Source organism: Mauremys reevesii, linkage group 8, assembly GCF_016161935.1.
Source record: "Mauremys reevesii isolate NIE-2019 linkage group 8, ASM1616193v1, whole genome shotgun sequence".
Classification (NCBI taxonomy): Eukaryota; Metazoa; Chordata; order Testudines; family Geoemydidae; genus Mauremys; species Mauremys reevesii.
Window position 1 is genome coordinate 51414619 of NC_052630.1, and position 17364 is coordinate 51431982.

The 17364-nt window shown below is 44.1% G+C and overlaps 1 protein-coding gene across 6 annotated transcripts in view; it reads left to right on the top strand.

Moving 5' to 3' along the window:
- Positions 1–3882: 3882 nt before the first annotated feature.
- Positions 3883–17364, top strand: part of RALGPS2 (Ral GEF with PH domain and SH3 binding motif 2) — a 310247-nt gene continuing 296765 nt past the window's right edge. For 2 of the 6 annotated variants that reach the window (XM_039483897.1, XM_039483900.1), the window contains exon 1: positions 3884–4173. The gene's annotated coding sequence lies outside the window, so the exon portion shown is untranslated. Of the gene's footprint in view, positions 4174–17364 lie in introns of all 6 variants that reach the window. The other 4 variants (XM_039483901.1, XM_039483902.1, XM_039483899.1 and 1 more) reach the window with 3 other exon arrangements.

The window sequence follows — 17364 nt, forward strand, 5'->3', positions numbered from 1 at the left end:
GACTATTTATCTTTCTATAGCACTCTAAATAACATTCCATTTACATTTCTTACTGCAAGTACCCTGTATCTTGCACCTGGAAACACACACACATTTTATGTCCGCTAATGGAAACATTTAATTTTCAATGTATTTGATCATGTTCAATTACAGATATATTGATAACTTCCAACTCAACAGGCTATGGATATAAATTCTCAGTCCTTAGAGAAACAGTTTTGAAATATTTTAAAGTATATTAATTAGTTGGATAAAGTAATATTTGTACTTTGGCAGTTTTGAAGATAAATTGTAAGAATAATGCAGCACTCAGTTTGCAAGGAGACCATGTCCCTTTGGGATTTGCCAGGATGATGATACATGAAAAATGCAGAATAGTTATACTTCTGCACAAAATGCAAACCAAACAAGAAATCCTAGAAATACACACTTTTGATATTATTCAGGATATGCATGTGTCTGAGAAACAGCTTCTGAGATGCTACAATAATAAATTCCTATCCAGAAGAATATCTGGCTGCCAGATAGATAAATAGATTAGATTTATAAAAAAATATTTTTCTGTGATATGTGGAATATACAGAATATGATGTGATGGTGGTGTACTATAAATGTTTTAGTCACTCTAATTTGAAATGAGTGGCATAACTCACTTGTGGCTTTGCCAATCGCGAATAAGAGTAATGTGGTTACATAAAATTCATAATAGTAAATCTTTGTCACGCTATACTTTCATGTAGCTGTGTCCTCTCTGACATTTCCTATCATTCTGAATGTTAACAGTGCAACTGGTAATATTCTGCTAAGGTAGATTTTTGTATGGAAAATTTAATATAACAAAGAGAAAATTAATTGTCTGGTGTACACTGCTTAATGTAATTTTAATTTAAGAGGGAAACTTTAAAAAAAAGTTTTTCTTCAGATCTTTAACAATTGGTCTTTGTTAGCTAAGAATAATGTTGATAATTTGGCAGGGACCTGAATGCCACACCCAAATTGCATAAAATGAAGCTGATTGCTGCAGCTACAAGTTCATATAGAGAAGTGGCCCGTGATGTGAGAATGAAGAAAACGATTCTTTCTGCGATTCCTTACTAAAGACTCAACCAGAAAAAAGTAGTAATTTAATGCTACACACTTTCTCTGCTTCACTGTTCAGCTTCTATCTAAAACCTTCCTCAAATGGCCCCTGTAATTGTTTAAGTACCAGTCACCTAGTCTCATATCAACTCCTACCCACTTTTGTCCTATAAAATATATTTAACAAGAATTAACATTAGATTATAGATCCAATTTTCACCAGCTTCAACACTTGTCCAGATTGTCATCTTCTGACTGTGTTCCACAGCCTAATTATGTCTTGTGTGAAAAAGTTTCTCCTTTTATCACTTTTGGATTTACCACCTTTCAATTTAATTGAATATCCCCTTCTATTCTTGAGACAGTGAGACAGAATCTCCCAGTCTACCATGGCCAGATCATAAATTATTTTGTATATTTTTGTCACGTCCCCTGTTATCGGGGCCGGCTCCAGGCACCAGCTTAGCAAGCAGGTGCTTGGGGCGGCCGCTCTGGAGAGGGGCATCACGTCCAGCTATTTGGCGGCAATTCGACGGAGGGTCCCTCATTCCCGGTGGGAGCGAAGGACCTCCCGCTGAATTGCCACAGATCGCGATCGCGGCTTTTTTTTTTTTTTTTGCTGCTTGGGGCGGCAAAACCCTTGGAGCAGGCCCTGGCTATTATTCATCTTTGCTAATATAAACAATCCTAGGCTACTCAAGAGTTTGTCCATGCCTCTAATTGTTCTTATTGACCCCCCTATGTATCTCTTCTTATTCTTCAAAATCCTTTGTGAAATGGGCGATAATGGTCCTGATGAGGCTGCCCCATATATACAATGGCATATTTTCTGTATTATTCTTCACCCTATTCCTTATGCAGCCTAACATTTTGTTTGCTTTTTTTTAACTCTACCTGCACATTGATCAAAGATCTTTATTGAGCGTTGACAATAATGCCCATGTCATTTTCCTAAAGTGACACAATTAATGTAAATCCCATTACATTGAATCATAGGACTGTAAGGGACCTCGAGAGGTCATCATGTATAACTAGTTTGATTTTTCCCTCTAATGAACATTAATATTTATAAATGCAAAGTAATAATCAAAGGTTAACTTAATTTTCCTTCATGTTGCCCGTTCATCTAGTTTGGGTAGGTAGATTTCAGTCTTCCATGGCCTTGACTAACCTGAATAATGTTATGTCATCTGCAAATATTGACATCTCATTGCTTACCTCCGTTTTCAGATAATTAATAAATATATTAACCAATATTGGTTCTAGTACAGAATTGAATTACATTCTGCTGCTAACCTTTTGTCATGATGGAATTTGACCATTCATTCCTATACTGTTTCCTGTCTCTTAGCCAATTTTTGATGCATGACAATACTTTACCTCTCACTTCAGACTTAGTTTCCTCACTGGCCTCTTGCGAGAGACTTTGCCAAAGGTCATTTGAAAGTCTAAATAAATTGTCGACCAGTTCTCCTTATCTACTATTTAACTAGCTCGTTCTAGGAATTATAAATGCATAGTAAGGCAAAATAGTTATCTCTTCCCTCAGTGAAGGAAAATGATTTATAATTATTTTCAGCTTTGCTTCCCCTTGGATTAAATATTGAATATTTAATCACTGCTAAACTTTGTTGCAGTTAGAAATCTGACAAACCCTTCTTTCCACTCAGGCCACTCCACTGGCCTATGAAACTGAAAGCCTGGTGGGGAGTTGAAATTTGGTATTTAATTTTCCTTTAATTTATGCTGGTTCAAAATGAGTCAACTTCTGACACTGTGCCATGTGACAACAGGAAGGATTGCTTTCTTGTAACACCAAACACGGAACTTTTATTAGTATCAGGAAAACTGTATTTGCTTGTTATGGTGCAATCCCTAACATCATTCCCTCTCATTTTCTGCTTTAAGAGGTGGAAGTGGGGGGCTTCTGTGTGGAATCTTCCCCAATCCCTTCTGCCTGGTTTCCTGCTATAGATTTTAAAAAACAGCGCACACAACCTCATAAAAATCATTCCATGCTCCATCTTGATTTACTGGGTCTGCACAGACAGAACTTTTCATCCTGGGACCTGTCATCACTACAGGCACTACCTTTCTCTTTTAGAAATGATGTATGTATAGCAGGCAGGTCAGGGTTTGGATGGTAGTTCATGGATTCGCTGGTGTATGTACACATTGCTGACACATCTCTGAAATGAGCTGTGAACAAAGCAGTAACTGACTTCAGTGAGGCAGAGGAGAAAAAACAGCCAGTTAATTAAGGAGAGAGATCAATGTTTGTAAAGCAGGACGAAGATGAACAGTGGTGCTGGAACTAGAGGTTCTGGGAGTGCTGCTGCACCCACTAGTAGTAACAAAAAACAAATACATGATTTCCATCATCAGCACCCCCACTATAAAAATTGCAGCACCCCTGAAGATGTATAAATACAAACAATGAATTATCAGAGGCACTCAGGTGGTCTGGAACAGAGTAGGCAGGCTCCCCAAGGGGCGTGAGTGGAAACGGGCCCTAAAAGCAGTCTGAGGTAGCATCCAGGGATGGCCCTTCGAGATGTTCCACGTGTTTAATGTATTGTGGACTGGAACCAGCCCCACTGAACTCGAGCGATGGGGAAACATGATTTGCTACATCCCCCCCGCTCCTTCCTTTTTCTCTGTGGCGACCAACCGCAGCAAGAGGGTGCGCGCGCCTCAAACCCTCGACCCCCGCAGCTGAGCGCGAGCTGTCCCCACTGCCACCGGCGGTTAGGCAGTTGAGATCGTTGGGTCTGTCAGGCCGGGCGCGCGCGTAGTCACTTGCGCCGCAGACGGTTCAATCGTAGGCGGGCGCGCGCGGTCGTTCATCACCCCGCGCCTGCGCGGATGGGCTCACCCCCCCCCCCCCGACAGATAGAGGAATTTATGCGCATGCGTTTTCTCCCTTCCTTCTCTGTTTGTGGTGGTGCCTGTTGTTCCCTCCCCCCTCCTCGGGTCAGGTAGCCGCTACTGAATGACAGTGATCCAGACCGGGTGAGCAGCAGCAGCGGCCCCGAGCGCGGGAGCCCGCCTGGCGGACGGAGTGGTTCCTTCCCCGCTCCGTCTCCTTCGCAGGTAAGCCAGGGGATGCACCCCCGCCACACATACACACACTTCCCCGACGTGAGGGAGGCCGCCGGGCCGGTGCCGCCTCTCCGGGGAGTTGCGGCTGGGTATTGTCCAGCTCCTCCGTTCTCCGCAGCCCTAGAAGGAGGATAAGCCTCCGCTTGGATTTCGGGCCGCAGGGTTGCCGGGCGGGGATTGGAGGCGCGCGGTCCCCTCCCAGATCCGGGGAGGGTCCGGACCCCCCAACCCGGGCCCCCTGCAGTCGGGGACGGGATCACTGACGCCACTCTCCACCCACACCCACGCGTGTGGTCCCCCTCGCCCCAGAGACACGCCTGTGTGACGGGGGAGTTGGACTCCGGCCCTGGGCCGTGCTGGCATGGGGCGCGCGGTGGGTGAAACGGGGGTAGTTACGGCGTAAGCCCTCCCAGGCCAGGGCAAAGCGTGCGCTGTGTGAATGGGGCTGGAGCGCCCAATTCCCGCCCGTGTGTGAACATGCCGGGGAGACCGACCATCTCCTAGGGTGGGATGGGGCTGAGAGCTTGTGAGCTGGGAGTAGGGGGCGTCCCCGACTCAGCCAGCCAGCCTGCCCGCCTGCCGTTTGAATGGGGCTGCACGACGGCGAGAGGGGTATGCGAAGCGGCCTCAACCCTAGCCTAGGATGGGTTGGAGAGCGTGAGACTGGCTCCCTGCTAGATGGGAATATGGATCAAAAGGCACGTGTTTGGAAGGTGGGCTACCTTGGCCCGCCCCCCATGCCAGACTAGAGGACCCACAGTTTGAAAGGGCCTGAGTCTTGGCCAGGTTAATGCGCCGGTGTTCCGAAAAGGTCTGTGTGTGTGATCACTAGATGGGGATACACGATGGCTCAAACCGGGTGCGAGTAAGAGCCTGCATGGTTTGAATGAAGCTTTTGCTTATTGACAGCAGTATGGAATGTGTTAAGACAATTGGAGCTTTTGTGGTTTGAATGCATTAGTTGTGAGGTGTAGGTACAGGGTAAGTAAGGTAGCCCTGTTGATGAGTTAAAGCACCCAGTGTTTGAATGGGTCTTTGTGATCATGAGATGGGGTTATGGAGCAGTTTGGGTTGCAAGATGGATTATAGCATGCACTCTTTGAATTAGGATGGGTTGCGGTGGGTTTGGAGTGCTGCACTATCATGGAGACTTTTATAAGGAAGAGGGAAAGTTTGGGTGACAGAATCCTGAAGTTAAACACTCCTGATGCCACGGGCCTGCATCTGGAAACCACTGCAGTAGAACAGAAATAGGTGTTGGGTCATAGACCCTAGTCCTTTTTGGACATGGTGGTTCTGGGAGGGATGTGTAGGCTAAGCAAAGAATTAGATGTAACTGTCACTAGTCTGCCTGAGACAGACAACCATTTGCTCTTAAATGAGCAGTTGGAGACTCCTTCAGTTACTGTTTCACACAGACAGTCCAGTATATTCAGAGAGCTGCATTCTCAGAGGAGGCAATTTAGCACAGCTGTTACTTTGTTTGGGATGGTAGGGGGAAGGGAAAACTCTGTGCTAATATAGATGGAAAAGAGGCAGATGAGACACTGGATTCCAATCGAAGAGAAAATGAAGTGCGAAAAACAAATATCCGGATAATAGAGAATTCATAAACTCTTGCAGTTCTACTATTTTACTGGGTTCATTTCAAGACTGGCAGTTGCTATAGGGAACTATTTTAATGGAGTTAAAACTTTTTATAAAAAAGTTAAGTTCTTTCTAGCTGTAACTATCTTATCTGTACCAGTTCTAGGTTTTATTTTTTTAAATAAAATTGGCACATTTTTCAGTCCATTAATGTAAGGTATTACCATCATACCAGTTGTAACTGTGCCTTTTTTTTTAACTCTACAGTGTTGTAAACTCATAATAAGGAAACAAATGGTAAAATTAAAAAAATTCTTCTCCCCTCATTTTCTTTTGAACTATGTTAAATAGATACTACAAGCTTTAGAACCCTTAAAAATAGTAGGACTTTCAGAGGGTTGGACTAGATGATCTCCTGAGGTCCCTTCCAACGCTGATATTCTATGATTTTATGTACACCACCATTTCAACACAAACTGTACTGACTTGGACCCTGATTATATCATATGGTCTGCATGTGGACCATAACTTCTGTGTAGAGCTTCATTTACTCCTGGGGGAATTCTGTGCCAAAAAATTTAAAGTTCTGCAAAATTCTGCATAATTTATTTGTAAAAATAATGCAATATAATCATGCCAGTTTCAATTATTTTCGTAATTTATTTAAACTTCAATACAATGGATGGAGAATGGGAGTGAGGAGCATTGGAGGAAATCTCCATGCCCCCTTTGTCTAATAGTAATGTAGCTAGGTTTTACCCTTTACTTCTAGTTATTAGTCAACAAGTATATGCAGCCATAACCTCAGTGTTACACCCTAGGCAACTGAAGAGCAAGTGAAGGTTGGGGCGTCAAACTCACAATTTATATTGGCTACTGATCATCTCCAGAAAGGCCAGTAGTAAACAGTTTATGGATCACATTGATAGGAAGTTTTTTCAGCCCCAAAATTTAGATCAGTTCTAATCACTAAAGCACCATAAGCATTTATAAGGCCATACAGTTATTTACAAAAGGCTCCTTTACACTACTCTGGCAGTGTAAAGGAACCTTAAAACTTGTGCACCCATTTTATACTCCTCAGGGAATTCGCTAAGAACATTGGGAACAATTAAGCAAGCAGGCTACTACATTCTGCTCTGCCCCATGCCTGCCTCCTCAGAAACACCCTGAAGCCTTGCCCCGCCACGTCAGGCATGCTGCAATAGTGAGCAAGAGGGGCAGAGTGTCTGTCACTGGCATGCATGCCCTGCCCCACCCAGTGGTGATTGATGTCTTCCCACACCCGCCCAGTCCTGGCCCTCCACCCCCTGGGGATAATTGATGTCTCTGCTGGCTGCTCCGGGTGCCAGAACTGATATGCCTGCGCTGCTGGGGAGGAGCGCGTGACCACTCTTGCAGCTTCCCTTTCTTCCCTGTCAGAAGTCATTTTTCCACTGGGAAGCAAAAAAAAATCTGCAGGGGACATGAATTCTGTATGTGTGCAGTGGTGCAGAATTCCCCCTGTATGTGTGCAGTGGTGCAGGAGTATCCATTTAAGTTAATGGGGCTCCATGCTGGTGCAAGAAGCTGCTTGTATAGATCAAATTGTAGCATCAGGGTCTAGTGGACAAATAGTAGTGCTGGACTTGGTATTTCTTGGTCTTTTTCAGAAGTACTGCCCCTTGTTTTGAAGATTTGTAATTTCTATGGGAAAATGTTGCATTTATCTGAAAATTGTATTTAATAACACTATACCACTTTCTTAAGGTGAATCATTTACAAATGCAAAAATATTTGCATTTTTTTAGCCCCCTACCTAACTCAGTTTTTTTTCTTTGCCAGTGAAGAGGGTTAGGAACTGCTCGTTCATGTGAAGAGAACTCTGCTTTTACTTAGAAAGGACTAAGACCTTCTGTAAATCTTAACATTTGTGTCACTGGGGAGAGCTGTAAAAAACAGGGTGTTTCTGCTCAGAGGTTTTTGCAGTTCTAAGGTTCAAGTTTCTTTCCCAACAGGGATAAAGTCTCATTGCACACTGAGGCTAGGTCCACACTAAAAAGTTAGGTTGACCCAGCTATGTTGCTCAGGGGTGTGAAAAATCCACACTTCTGAGCGTTGTAGTTAAGCTGACAACCCCTGGTGTAGACATTACTAGGTCAACGGAAGAATCAGAATGGGAAGAATTAGAATTCTTCTGTTGACGTAGCTACTGCCTCTTGTGGAGATGGATTACCTATGCTAATAGGAGAACCACTCCCATAGGCATAGGTAGTGTCTACACTGAAGTAGTACAGTGCCGCTGTAGTGTTACAAGTGTAGACAAGCCCTCAAATACTGCAATGCTGCTGTTGCCTGGGTAGCATGTCTGAGACAAATACCTATAGGAGAGAGGTGTTAAGCCGCCACTAGGAGTTCAGTTCACATCTTCCCTAAATACTATGTGTTAGATCTTGATTCCCGCTCTGATGCTAGATTTCAGCAAGCAGTGGTTCAGTACTTGTTTACCTAAAGAACTCCTCAATCCATGGTCTGTTCTATGTGGTGTTGCTTGCCACTCTTCCATAAGCCAGAATACTGTACAAAGAGGCCCTCATAAAAGGAGAGGCTACTTTCTGGTAATTGTTGTATGAGAGCTGCCTCTGTGCATTCACACGTTCCCTTTGCCTTGGGATTCTTAACATACTATTTGGCTCCATAAGAAGGAACTGAGGTGTTTGGTGGCCATCTGATGTCAATAGAGGGTGACCATGTAGTCCCAAAGAACACTGCTTTGCTAGGGATTCCAAGAGCTTGATGCCAATGGGCGCCAACCCCCAAGTGGGAATACACAGAGGCAACTCTCAAAGAATATCAGTTACCAGCAGGGTGGATTTGATTTAAATCAATTTGATTTAAAGAATGATTTAAGTCAATAGTTAGGAAGACTCGATTTAATCATGGATTTCTACATAGAAGTGCATTCTTGTTGGTTGTTATAACCTTAATACATATTCTTCACAACTCAGAGATAGATACAGGTTTCATTTTTAGAAGGTACACACTATACATTTTAAAACAGTGATTTATTTTGAAAACTTTTCAGATTAGTTTTATACCTATATCAGAAAATGAATGATTGTTTGGTTATTTCATTTACCAAAGGTAATTGAAGCAGATATTTATGAAGTCATTGGGAGGTGAACTATCTCCAATTCAACAGGTTAATCATTAATATTTGGAGGATTTTCTTGCCATGCTGTATTAGGAGGAGAACACCACCAGACAGACATCTAAATTGTTTTATTTAACTAAAACAACAATATTATGTATTCTGGATTTTTTTCTTCAGCGGCAAACATACAAAATTTTAACAAAACAAGCATATGAATTTTTGAAGGTAGTTAAACATTCACGTTTTTAAAAATCAGGTTTGTTTTTGTTAATCGTTTTTAACTAAAATAATTGAATGAAATATTTAAAAAAAACCAAATTAAGTCATCTCTGCTAGCCAGGTCAACTTGAGAAACTTAAAATATTGGCTTCTGCAGCTAACTCAGTTATCTTCACCTTCATTTTCTTGTTTGCTCATAATCTGGAAAAGCAAAACAAAACAAGCTTTCTTGCTTTTTCAGGTCCCAAACGATTTCTCAATTTGGAACAAATTAGTCCAAAGGAAGAAAATATTCTTTCTACTCCAGCATAAAAAGCTGCTGTTAAAAGTGAGATTATCACTTCAACAGTCTCTGAATCCAAGTACTTAAGTGACTTCCACCAGTTCACTGGTGTGACTTTCTTTACAACATCATCAGCAAACATATATTTCTTGAGTGGTTCTTATTCCCACACTGGGTCTCTTTTACAACCTGCTGCCATGACAGGTTTTCCCTTCTAGTGAGGGAATGGTATGGTAGATCTCAAATCAATGAAGGCTACACTCAGAAAGACCTCAAGAGTTCTGGAATATGCAGCTCAAACAGTTTCCCTTTTGTTTCTACTGCCCGTCTCTCTTTTCTCACATTTATCTCCAGATTTCTTCTTGTCTAGATCTGTTCTGCCCCCAACGATCTTCTATTCATTGAACTTTTTGAAACTTTGCACTTTTAGAGAGAGGTAAGGGATTGACTCTGTGTAGACAAATTTGCAGAGGGACAATAGGGTTGAGATCTGTTATTTCTCACTTCTCTATATTTATTTATTTAAAAACATTTTTGCTGTTAAGAAGCATGTTATCTTTGGAGACACAAATCCACAGTTTGAGAACTGCAAAATTAAGCATCTCTTGTGGTATCTTCTAGACCAGTGGTTCTCAGAGTTGGTTCGCCGCTTGTTCAGGGAAAGCCCCTGGTGGGCCAGGCCGGTTTGTTTACTTGCCGCGTCTGCAGGTTTGGCTGATCGCGGCTCCCATTGGCCGCGGTTCACCGCTCCAGGCCAATGGGGGCTGCGGGAAGTTGTGCGGGCCGAGGGATGTGCTGACCATCCTTCCCGCAGCCCCCATTGGCCTGGAGCGGCGAACTGCAGCAAGTGGGAGCCGTGCTCGGCTGAACCTGCTGACGCGGCAGGTAAACAGAACAGCCTGGCCCGCCAGGGGCTTTCCCTGAACAAGCCGCGGACTGGCTTTGAGAACCACTCTTCTACACTGAGCACTGAGTCCCGTTGGGTAGATAGAAAGATTAACCTAAATAATCTATACAGAAGCCCTTGGAACTCTATAAGATTGTGTCCCTAATCCATGAACTATTGGAACTCATTCACAAAACTTTTCTTAAACATTACATGAATATATTGTCGCATACTATAGAATTAGAATTTTTAATCCCTATTCCATGATGAGATATCTTCGAGCTATAAAGTATCTTAATTAAAACCATCTTTAACTATATTTTTCCTCAAAAAGCATTTTATCAAAAACATCCAAATTAAGTTTAAAAAAAATCTGTTTGTTTTGATTTTTTTTTTAAATCATTGATTTTTTTTATCCACCCTGGTTACCAGTAAGTAACCTGTTGTTCTTTTAAATTTTATTTTTGTCTTTATTAAAATGTAGTTTTAGGACTTTAAGATACCTAGATTTTTTTTAGTTAAACGTTTCTCTTGACATACTCCAGATCTTTCATCAGTATTTGGAATTGATACCTGCTGCATCTTTCTAAAACCATTATTTCCCCAAAATAAAAAAGGAGAAATCCCAGATTTCAGAAGTTTCAGTTTCTATTTGGGATAGCTCAGGCAATGGCATACAGCTTTAGGATGAGGTTTCTGGTTTTATGTCCATTAATTAAAATTAAACAAACTATATTACTACAAAACTATTATCAAATTAAGTATTTTTCAGTAATTTTCATTACTATTGTCTAATAATAATTTTATTTTTCCTGGCTTAAACAGTATTTACCAGTGCCCTGTCCTAAACTAGTTTTTCTCATGAAATTACCAACCCTGCAAATTGTATTTTTTAAAGAATTGGTTGGGACCAAATCTCTGTCCCGCTGAAGTTTATGAGAATTTTGCCACTGATTTCAGTGTGACCAAGATTTGGTTCTTGATTGATTTTTACCTACTCAAAACTTTGAGCCAATTGAACTCCTGCTTTCCATTTGTATTGAAAACTTTGCTTTAGGGCTAGGTGGTGTAATCTAATTACTTGGCTTTTGTGTGAACTAAGGCATGCATGCACTATATTTCACTACAAACACATCATGACATGTTTTTGTTTTGAGAGTCTTTTACAGTCCTGTATTTCACAGTGTTATAAAAGAAAATGAGCAAGAAAATTTTAAGATACTTAAAAATGCCTCCTGAAACTATTTGGAAATTGTACAAACTAAGTTGTATAAATAAAATTTTTAGACTCCTCTGACAGCAGGTTTGTGTCCCAAAAGCAGAATCAGACAAATGTAATGTGTTGGTTCTGATGGAGAGCAATGTTGTTGGGGAGAGACCAATATTTTATCCATAGTTATATTTGCAACAGGGCTGTCATCAGAAGGCTGATCTTTTTTGCTCTTCATTTAACTAATAAGAAAAAAGATCCTCAGAACATCTTTGTTTTCAAAATTTTAAGGTTAACTGTCAGGGTAAAGAAAAGAACCTCTTTTTTTTTTTTATTGGAAAACCTGAAGGAAATTAAACATACCTTTACAAAGGAAGTGATTTAAACTGGACATTCTGAAATTTTTGATAAGTGTCTGCCCTTATATATTGGGCGGGAAAGTCAAATTAAATTTGGGAATCACTTGATAGTTTTTATAATAATCCTGTTAGGTAAAAAGCAAGTCCTACTCACCTCTCCAGCACCCGAGTTTGTGCGGAGTTGGTATGGGACTCAGAAATCTGTCAGAGACCAGACAACAATTCGTTGATCAACGGGCTCACACCATCCTTAGCTTAAAAGAAGAGCTTCGGAGTAAGTGTGGCAAGTTTATTAGGGGTGAGCATCAATGTTTATACACAGAAGTAAACAAAGTGATTAACAGATCATAATGGTCATGCATAATCAATCAAGATTCTACAGGATAAAACAGGTTAAAATGTAAATTGGAGAAGACAAAGGAGGAGATGGCTACTTATTGGGAGGGGAGGGGTCATGAGTAGTTCACAGGTCAAAGCTTTTTGATTAAAAGTTTCTGACAGAGACATGAAGTCTGAGTTAAGTTTCAGTTCATAAAAAGTTCAGACTCAACATTCCTCCATTTGTAGCTTTGGGATAACTATTTACCAAAAGCTACACCCCATTTTAAGGAGCCAAGGGCCGCTTGGCAATTTCAGCCTGGGCCAACTCGAAGAGAGTAAGGCCTTTGGCTGAAGTAGAAAAAGAATAAACTGACCCACATGAGTTTATGAGGGAGGGGACGCACTGAATACAGCAACACAGTATTATAAGGATTACTATGGCCCCAACAACACCCACCAAGAGTTTTTTAACCCACCCAAATCCAGGCAACCAATTCCATAAGGCTTCCCACCAATCATAAGGTGGCTGGCCAGAGGAGTAGTTCTTAGCCATTTCCCTTAGATGTTTGGTACGTTGAAAAGTGTCAGGGTAGGTGTCGTTTACAAAAACACAGCATTCTTCATTTATGAGGGCGTAAGTTCCTCCTTGGGCTGCTAACATTATGTCTAAAGCCATTCGGTTTTGCAAAGCTAACTGGCGCAGCTGGGACATTTCCTCGGCCTGATTCTCAAATAGGGTCGCAGTCTCATTGGTTAAAGATTCTAGTAGTCCCTCTGGACGGATGACACCACCCCTCAAGCTAATAAGACCAGCCCACCGCTGCCACGACAAACCATCACGGATATTAATATCTCTGAAGGTTTCACGGATGTTACGAACGTGGGGAAAATGGGGGGGGTGAGGGAGATGCGAGAAGGCGGTGTGAGCCACGCTAAATAACATGATCCTGCCCAATCAGGGGAGAGAAAGTAATAAGCTTTGGGCCCGCACACCCAGTATGTTCCATACATTGCGTTTCGGGTATTCCATTTCTCAAAGTAGGAGGTAACCCACCACCCGTTGGACCACTGTTCCCCTGGTAATGCAGAGGGGTCGTTGTGCGAACCGCAGAGGCACAATTTGGTAGTGGTGTTTTCAAAGTGCAGTGTAGTACTGCTTGAGCAGTTGTAGAAGGCAATCGTATATCCCTTAGCAATTAGTTGGACACCCTCGTGATCTGAGCAGGGTTTCTTAAAAGCTGACTCTGAAGGCTTGTGAGGGATCCACATATGGGATAAGTGGGATGCGCAAGGCTTGAAGCCAAGGTTTTTACTAAAGGCGGTGCCATTAAAATACATGTTGCATTTACTGGTTCCCACAAAAGTTGACCCTTTTTCTTTAACAAAACACAGTGATCCTGTCTGATTTGTTACCCTGAGATATCTGTTAATTGGCACTCCTGTTTTGTCCCATGTAAGATTGTGTTGGACTGGATCTTTTATTCTAGCCGGTGGCATCCAAGTCATATTAGCAGTGGTCAGGGGAATGGGTGTGAAGAGGAGTCCCTGTTCTGCATTTACTGGAAATTGAGTACATACCCAGCAATTACTTCTATTTCCTAAAATACGAGTTTTAACCTCGTGGGAATATCTAATAAAAGCATTATCTTCATAAGCAGAAAATAAACTAAAAAGGCATAATAAAAAACATACAGTTGTCAGAATAAAAGGTCCTCTCATTTTTTTCGAGTCAATTTAAGTCTGATGTCTGAAAGAGGTAAGCTGGTCCACTGGTCAGAGGCAGTGTCCTCAGTGGTGGCAAGAGCCGCTGGTCCGTCACTGTGGTCCACTACGGCTGGCTTGACGTGGTAGTGGTGGATCCAGGATTTGCGTCCTTCCAGGAACACTGCAGTCTGGGTTGTTAAAAGAACCTGGTGGGGTCCAGTAAACCTCGGCTGTAGGGCGTCGCCACGAACGAACTTTTTGGCCCAGACGAAGTCCCCTGGTTGGAACGGGTGGATCTTTCTTCCAGCGGCACGGTCTGGGAAAACTGTGAGGCTTTCCAAAGGGTACGGAGGTGAGCCTGTAGGGAGAGAAACTGGCACGCGGTCATATGATCCCCTCCCAATAGTGAAACATCAGCACGTGGTAGCGCCCCGCCTTTGAAAGGAGGGGGTCCATAGAGCAGTTCAAAGGGGGATAATCCCAATACACGGGTTGGGCGAGTACGAAGGTGAAACAGGACCAAGGGAAGTACCTGAGGCCACTTTAACCCTGTTTCCTGACAGTATTTAGCCAATGTAAGCTTAAGCTCCCTATTCATACGCTCAACTTTCCCGCTAGACTGGGGGTGGTAGGGTGTATGAAAGGAGTGTGAAATGCCCAGTCCTTGTTCTAAACGGCCAAGGACATTACCAGTAAAGTGGGGTCCGCGATCTGAATCAAGTATGAGAGGGATGCCAAAACGGGGTACAATGTCTCTAAGGAGGATCTTCGCCACTGTGGCAGCAGTACAATTAGCAGTAGGAAAAGCTTCGACCCATGAAGTCAGAGGGCAAACCAAAACAAGGAGGTGCTTTTTCCCAAAAGCCTTTGGCATATCTGCAAAGTCAATTTGAAGATGTTGAAATGGGGCAGCAGGCGGAGGTCTTCCACCCTTAATTTTGTTAAGAGGCGGAGCAGGTCCATTTCGCTGACATGTGCTGCATGCTTTCACTATTGACAGGCAGTAGGGTTGAATGCCTGGAGCATACCAAAAGCGAGCGATGGTGTCCACAAGGGCGTGCGTGCCGTAGTGACCCCCCTTATCATGGTGCCAGCGAACTGCCACGGGGTATGTGGAGCGAGGGAGGCAGGCTCGGCCATCCGGCATAAGCCAGGTCCCTTTGACCAGAGTGGCTCCGAGGCTCTCCCACGACTGTAGTTCAGCAGCGGGTACCGGTACGGGGTGCGGTGGAGTAAAGGAGGAGGTCACAATAGCCAACGTGGGCATGGCTAAGGGTAAGACGGCAGCCGCCTTGGCGGAGGCGTCAGCCAGGGCATTCCCATGGGTGACGGGGCTATCATCTTTAGTATGGGCCCGGCAGTGAACTACAGCCAGGACCGAGGGTTCTTGGAGGGCATCCAAAAGCTTGTGGATGAGGGGGAGGTGCTGAATGGGTTTACCGGCAGCTGTCTGGAAACCTCGAAACTTCCAGAGGTGGATGTGACAATGCACAACTCCAAAAGCATACTTGCTATCAGTAAAAATGGTAACGGTCTTACCAGCGGCCAACTGGCAGGCTCGGGCCAGGGCATAGAGTTCGGCTTGGTCTCCCCAGTTGCCTGGCAGTGAGGCGGCCTCTTGAATGTCCCATTCAGAGGTGACTGCATAACCGGTGAGACGCTTGCCATCAACATAGAAGGAGCTTCCGTCCGAGAAGAGGATGCAATCAGGGTTGTCCAGTGGCACGTCAGACAGGTTGTTCCTTATCTGTAAGATGCTATGAACTACTTCCACACAGTCGTGCTGATCCTGGAGGACTGGCAGGTCAGGAAGCAAGGTAGCTGGATTAAGGGGCCCACGCCTTTCAAAAATTAGGTTAGTGTCTTCTAGGAGTTCGGCCTCTAGCTGCTGCTGACGATGGGCCGAAAAGACTTGGGTCGTGCCCCTACGCAGAAGGGCTGACAAAGCATGAGAGGTCCAGACCGTGGTAAAATGACCCAGGGTCAGGCTCTTTGCCTTTGTGATCAGCAGGGCAGCTGCTGCCAGAGTCCGGGTGCAGGATGGGGTTCCCTGAGCGACAGGGTCGATCTGCTGGGAGTAAAAAGCAAGCGGGAAATGGTGGGGCCCGCTCAGCTGGGTAAGGACGCCACTAGCAATTCCGCCCCTCTCGTGGACAAAAAGGTGAAAGGGTTTGCTGTAATTGGGGGGGCGGAGAGACATGGAGAAGGCCACACTGTCCTTGAGTAACTGAAAGGCTTGGATCGTGTCTGGGGACCACTGCAAAGGGTCAGGAGCAAGGTTAGCAGTGAGTCGGTGGAGCGGTTTGCTCAACTCCCCGCAGGACGGCAACCAAGGGCGACAGAAGCCAATTAATCCTAAGAAACCTCGAAGTTGTTTCTTGGTGTTTGGCAGAGGGCAGTTTTGGATAGTCTTTATGCGGACTGGGTCCATTTGTCTCCCCTCTGGGGTTAACAGGAAGCCCAGATATCGGACCTTCTGTGAGACCCACTGAATCTTGTTAGGGTCTACCTTGTGGCCTCTGGTGTGTAGGTATAATAAAAGTGCCTTACCATCGATGCGGAGGGCGGCTTCTTTGCGGTTACCTAGTAGGATGTCATCTACGTATAGGACTAACGTAGATCCCTGCGGACTGGTGAAGCCTTCCAAGTCGTGGCGGAGGCATTGGCTGAAAATCGTGGGGCTGTCTCTGTAGCCTTGAGGAAGTCGTAGCCAGACATAACTTTGTCCCTCCCAGGTGAAACCAAAGAGATATTGAGAGTCTGGGTGCACAGGAATGCTGAAAAAGGCTGATTTTAAGTCAATAACAGTGAACCACTCAGCATCCCAGGGGATTTGGCTGATGATAGTAGCTGGATCAGGAACTACTGCATGAAGAGGGACCACATAGTTATTAACAACCCATAGATCCTGTACAAAGCGCCAACGAATAGGGTCTCCGTCCTTTTTAGGAGGCTTTTTGACAGGCAGTATAGGGGTATTACAGGGAGTGCGCTGAGGGCGGACTAGCTTTTGTGCAATGAATCCCTCGACAATGGGGCGGATGCCCTCCCGGGCTTCCAGCGACAGGGGTATTGGGGGACTGACGGGGGGGCTAAGGAGGGCTTTACTTGAATCCTTACTGGCTCTGCCGAAAGGAGCAGGCCAACATCAGTGTCAGAAATTCCCCAGAGGGTTGAAGGCATGTCAGTGAGGTCAGGGGAGAGGGGGGGGGGGGGGGTTTCCCAATTACCCTGAGCTGGGGCCGAATCTCCTAACACTGTCATCAATAATCCTACCCCTTCAGGAGTGCAGGTTAAAGTAGCCTCAAGCTTACAGAGTAAATCCCGGCCCATCAAAGGGATCGGACAAGCTGGGGAAAAAAGAAAACGGTGAGAAAAACATTTATCAGCATAAATAACATTTAGAGGCAAAGTGAGTCCCAGAGACTGTGGGTTGCCTTCCACCCCAGTTGCAGTTTTAACCTCAGAGGATAGCCAGGG